We start from the raw sequence: 6495 nt of genomic DNA, 5'->3' as shown, positions 1-6495 counted from the left end.
TGGGGAGCCCAGCCGAATTGGGTATAGGTATCGACCTGGTCGGGAACTGACGATGGTCGGTTGGTTCTTGCTCTCTGCTGGGTCTCTTTTGGGATTGTGAACAACCAGAATCATTAACCCGCGCCCGTTCGATGCGGTAATAAAGTATGTACGTCAGGACGGGTGGATAGTGGTTTTTCTCAGCGAAATATGTCCAAAAAAAGAATGAGGTAATAGTTTTTTCATAGCAAGATAATTTGTCTCACTTTGTTTCTATTTATATACTGTTCACGATACTCGCAGTGCCGTCACTCGAAGGACTTGCTTCGCTAATTAGCCTCGAAAAGTTCCGCGATACGAAGCACTTCACCAAACGAGCCACCAAATGCACTGGGACTTTCCCGTTCTATTATTTTGACAAGAACTGAAAAAATCAGCATTTTGAAAACTTGCGGGAGACATGATGCCCTTATGGGGGTGACTTGATCCTAGCTCCTGTTGTGAATAGCAAGCATACGGTACAAGTTAACGAGATTGCCTTTCTCGTACAACAAAGGTGTACCGCAAGGCTATAGGATTACTCCAAAAATGAACTTTTGATAGAAGGCCCGGAGACCCATAGTGTTATATGCCGATCGACATTCGACTTATCTCGACGAACCGAGGTGATGTCTGTTTGTGTGTATGTATTAGGGTGCCAATGAAAATGACATTTTAGAATTTCAAAAAACGACATTGCTCACAAGTTTCATTACCCCAAAATATGACCCCATGCAAAATTTGAGCTCAATCGGACATGATTTAGGGGTGCCTAAAATTCTTCAAAGTTTTGAAATTTTTACTCATGAAAATTTTCCCAAGGGGGGACCAAAGGAAAAGTCGAAAATGAAATTTTCGGATTGATGCCAAATTACTATAAATACATGAAACGTCGAAAACGTCGTGATGTTACTTCCAAAAATTCGTTTTTTGAAAAAAAAAAATCGATTTTTTCTCTTGGAACGCTTAGACTTTTTCAGATGATAAATTTTTTTTTCATCTAATTTCAACACTGGATATTGTATAGTTATCTTAAGTAGACAAAGGTAGGGGGGTTAGGGATGATATTTGGAAAAGAGGGAGGGTGTGAGGTAGGGTGGCTCAAATTAGTATGGGAAAAACTTTCTTCAATGTTTTTGATGGGCCGCCCTCTTATTCGGTTCTATTTGATGCCCTGATGCTTTGGACAAAATTTTAGCCAAATCGGTCAACGTTTGGGCGGTGCTAAACTCGTTGGAAGTTTATATGCAAAAATGTATGCAGAAACATCCAAAAACAGTAAATTGCAGCTCAGCTCATTGATCTCAGTGTAACTTCTGAACCCATTTACCGATGTCCGCCATCCAACCATTGGAACCCATATTCTATGTCTAAGGAAGAATATATCAGACTGGGTAGGAGTATCATAGATGAATATTTATTAAACGAACAGTATACCTTTTTATCGCATGGGTAAATTCAAACCAAATTTGTAAACACGTATTCTCTACCCAAAGGAAACTTTTATAGAGAGTCTGAGAGGGACTTTTGGAATGCGGTAGGTTATTGGGGTTGGGTATTGTTTAGCAAACGACTTAATTTAAAATCCCTCTTATTTAGTTAATCCGAGGTTCTTCGACATTGTACAATGCTCCGAAAACAAATTGCCCGAATGCCATAAAAATTGCAAATCCTCGACAATAACAAATTTCCCGGTAATAACATTTTGCCAAAAATGACTGAAAAGGGCAGGCCATTAACATAACACTATTTGGCCTAAGGTCATTCGACATGAAGGGCATTTCTGATAATTATGAACAGCATCAGAAAAATCTTCCATAGAAAGCATGCATTTGCTGGGTATAAAGCATTGATAATTGTTACCCTTCATCAGAATCATGGTTTGCCCAGTGAAAAGCAATGAATAATGTGTTTCCTTCTGGATGGTGAATGTGTTTGTGATTGTTTCTTCAAAAGTAGGCATTTGCCCGGAAAAAAAAATGCAATGGTGGGTGTGATCCCTTCTTTTAAAATTTGCGTTTGTCCGAAATAAGGCATCGATGGATATTTTTCCTTCTTTAGAAATAGACGTTTACCCGGAATAAGGCGAGGAATAAGGCTATTCAAACCTACGATCCCTTCTTCAAAAACAGTAAATGTTTCCAAAAGCCTTCTTTTAATCAAATGATGAAGCATCAATAAGTAATCACAATAACCCTGTTGACCAATTGGTTTTATCTTTTTTCGATTGTAAAAAAAAAAAACTGCGAACCAAACTGGCAATTCAGAGCAATGCCGGGTACATAAAGCTAGTTTTTAAAAACCGGACGTTACGCAAACATTTACCGCCCGTAGTCGCTACTCAATTATGACCAGATCAGTTATTCTTGTTCAGAGAACCATCAAATGTTGTGTTGGGACTAGCACTTATCTTCAATGTAGAACTGATGATCTCATTTTTTAGGTCGCTCTAACGCCTTGCACAACAGCATACAAGTCAAAGTAGTAGAGGGAAAAGAAATGATGGTGCAATCACTCGCCCAAGCATACTGTTCCCGCAAATTCCATGAGTATGTATTTTGTGTAGCAAGTACAATTATACACTATGCCCGGGAGCTGGGAATGTTTCCCACCCAAAAACATTTTAGGCCTGACCGAGAATCGAATTCGCCTTCGCCGCGCCTGTGCTCAGGGCTTTGTACAGGTTTCCTCTGGACACTCCATAAGTTCCGGAAGTGACCAATAAGGACAATTGTCTTTTGTCGAATCATCAGAAAACTATTGGTATGAAACCATGAAGATTACGGAGGCTTCAAAACGAACATAGAAAAACTACGAAAAATGAGCTGCCACGTAGACACGTTTTAGTCTACCGTGTGCCGCTCAAAGCGCACAAGCCTATGTCCTAGTGTATGTGTGGGACACTAAACAGACCAGGCAGACAGAAGGTTTGCGGAGGCCCAATAAGCCGCCTGTGAAACCAATCATTACGAACGACATAAGAGATAATATGACTCGATGCAATCGAGAACGACCTAGGCTTTATTCATCGGATCACGGACCACGATTGGAAACTTGGAACTGCAAGTCTGTAGGATTTGCAAGTTGAGATAGGAAAATTTACGATGAACTACATCCCCGCAACTTCGACGTCGTGGCACTGCAGGAAATCTGCTGCACAAGAAAGGAAGTGTGGAAAAGCGTGCGGCAACCCTCCACCAAAGCTGTGGCACCACCAAAGAGCTGGGAACCGGCTTCATAGTGCTGGGCAAGCTGCGCCAACGCATGATTAGGTGGCAGCAAATTAACGCAAGGATGTGCAAGCTGAGGGTAAAAACCCGCACGAAAGTTCTATGAGAACCTGAACCGTTCACGTAAGGGCCTCATGCCACAGCATGATATGTGTAAGGACATAAACAGGAACGATGGCGACATGGTGGCGAACCTGGAAGAACACGCAAGCCCATACGTTTTCCGTCTGTGGATCTCCAGGAAATCCAGGAGGACATTGGCCGACTGGAAAATTAACAATGCACCTGGGGTTGACCAACTACCAGGAGAGCTATTTGAACACGGTGCCGAGGCACTGGTTAGAGCGTTGCACTGGATAGTTTTCTAGGTTTGGGAGGAAGAGGTACTGTCGCAGGAGTGGATGGAAGGTATCCCATCTACATAAAGGGCGATAAACTGGATTGCAGCAACTACCGCACAATCACATTGCTGAACGCCGCCTACAAGGTACTCTCCCAAATTTTATGCCGTCTACTAACACCAATTACAAGAAAGTTCTTGGGGCAGTACCAAGCGGGGTCCGTACGTCAGATATTGCAGAAATGCCACGAATACATCGACTTCAAAGCCGCATATGATACGATCCAGCTATGGCCACTAATGCACAACACGGGTTCCCGGATAAACTAATACGGCTGATCAAGACGACGATGGATCGGGTGATGTGCGTAGTTCGAGTCATTCTCGAGTCTCTTTGAAACGCGCAGTGGGTTACGGCAAGGTGATGGTCTTTCGTGTCTACTATTCAACATCGTTTTGGAGGGGGTAATACGAAGGTCAGGAATAAGAGTGGAACGATTTTCACTAAATTTCACTGTCTCACGCATGTGTTGAACCGCTGATGAGATTCGATCATTTGCGATCTTACCAACACTAAAGAGTTCACTGCCGTACAAAACTGATCATCTAAAAAGGCTCATTAGACCGGTAGTTCTCTAAAGACAGAAGACCTGGATGATGCTCGTGGAGGACCAACGCGCACTTGAAATTTTCGAATAGAATTTTTTTTTAGCTTGTCGAAAGGAAAGTGTTGCGTACCTTATATGGTGGGGTGCAGATCACGGACGATACGTGGATGAGACGAATGAACTACGAGTTGCAGCAGCTGTTGGAAGAAGCTGCCATCGTTCCCATCGCGTAAATCGGACAACCACGGCCGGGCACGCAGTCATAATGTCGGATTACGAGATGAACCAGCCACGAACTGAAAATACCGGTAATAAAGATAATAATAATGATGTTGGATAGCAATCCGGTGCAAATGGTTCTCGAAAAAGATCTGACAGGCACAATAAGGCTAGGTGCGCAGCGAGCGAGGTGGATCGATCAGGTGGAGGACGATTTGCGGACCCTCCGTAGGTTGGTGGCGACGTGCAGCCGTGGACCTAGTTGAATGAAGAAGATTTTTATGCACTGCACAGGCCACTCCGGCCTTATCTTGAGCAAATAAATAAGGTCCTTCTGGAGCACTCCAAAAAGATCCGAATGTGGCCAGTAAGGTGGCCAGAGAATTATTCGTGAGAAGCCATGAGGGTTAAGGTCACTCCTGACGGAATCCAAGAATAAAAGTGCTCGCGTTTTCGGGGGCACACCACTCGATACGGAAGCAACGCACAACTGTCATTTTTATTATTTCACGCATGCTGCGACGCAGCAAAGCTAAATCAACAAAAATGACAGTTGTGCGCCGCCTCTGAATCGAGTGGTGTGCCCCCGAAAACGCGAGAACTTTTAATCTTGGATTCCGTCAGAAGTGACCTTAAGCTATCGCATGACATATTTTGGTGCAGAAACGGAATTATCAATACCTATAAGTTACGCCACGGCACTCTGTGAGGTTCCGGAAGTGACCACTGAATTCGTCCGCACTTTACAGACTTACCAGTAAATTATTTGTGTATAAATATGAATAACGAGCTGTCCCAGGTCACGTTTTGCTCTAAATATGGGAATATCCGCTTCTACACGTTTCCCCGGGGTACTAAGGGATATTCCGACAGTGGCCAATGAGGTCAATTGTCACTTATAAGATCATCAAATGATAATTCGTAAGTAACCTTGAAAATAGAGCAGTCGCATGACATGTTTTACTGCAAAACTGAAAATGTCCATTCCTGCAGGTTCCCCCGGGGCACTCTGTGATGTTCCGGAAGTGACGAATGATGTCTCTTCCACTTTACAGACTTACCAGAAGTATTTTTTTTAAACCATGAAGAATGAGTTGTCGCATGACATATTTTGCTCTTAAATCGGAAATGTCCCCTTATACAGATCCCCTCGGGTACTCCGTGATATTCCGGAAGTGGCAGTTGAGGTCAATTGTCCTTTATAAGATCTTCAGATGATTATTCGTGAGAAACCATGAAGATAGAGCTATCGCATGACACGCTTTAGTGCAAAAATGAAAATGTTCTTATCTACAGGCTTCATGGGGGCACTTCGTGGTGTTCCGGGAGTGAGCAAATAGTTGTTTTACACTTTACAGCCTTACCGGAACTTTATTTGTGAAAATCCATGAAGATAGAGCTGTCGCACGATACGTTTGGTCTAAAGTAGGAAATTTCCTCTTCTACAGATTCCCCCGGAGTACCATTTAATATTCTGGAAGTGAGGTCGGTGTGGTCGGTGAGGTCAATCGTCATTTATGGAATCACCAGAAGATTATTTATGAGAAATCATGACATGTTTGGGTCAACAAAAGAAAATGTCCATTCCTGCAGGTCTCCCCGGGGCACTCCATGAGGTTCTAGAGATAGCCAATGAGGTCTTACAGACTTTTCACACGTACCAGAAGATTATTTGTTAGAAATCATGAAGAAAGAGATGTCACATGACATGTTTTTGGCTAAAAACTAAAATGTCTTCTTTTACGGCTTTGCATTGTGGGACATTAGGGTGGTTCAAAAAATCGATTTTGCTCCACAGTGCTCATCTGATTCTTTACCATATTCTGAGTGTCCTCTGAAAATTTGGGCTCATTTGAATAAAAATTGATTTAGCACAAGCCGTTTCAAGTTTGCATGCAAGTTGGTATGGGGAAATTTATTTTTTCGTGGCATTTTCTCAAAAAGCGCAGGTTATAAGAAAACCTACATAGCTAAAAGCAATACTCAACAGCTTTCAACCAACGAAAATCGCATGTTGATTAATCGTCGCAATAATTAGTAATCGATTTTAAGACAGGTTGCGAATCTTTAGTCATGAACG

Source organism: Armigeres subalbatus, chromosome 2 (assembly GCF_024139115.2).
Source record: "Armigeres subalbatus isolate Guangzhou_Male chromosome 2, GZ_Asu_2, whole genome shotgun sequence".
NCBI classification, from domain to species: domain Eukaryota; kingdom Metazoa; phylum Arthropoda; class Insecta; order Diptera; family Culicidae; genus Armigeres; species Armigeres subalbatus.
This window is presented reverse-complemented; position numbering follows the sequence as displayed.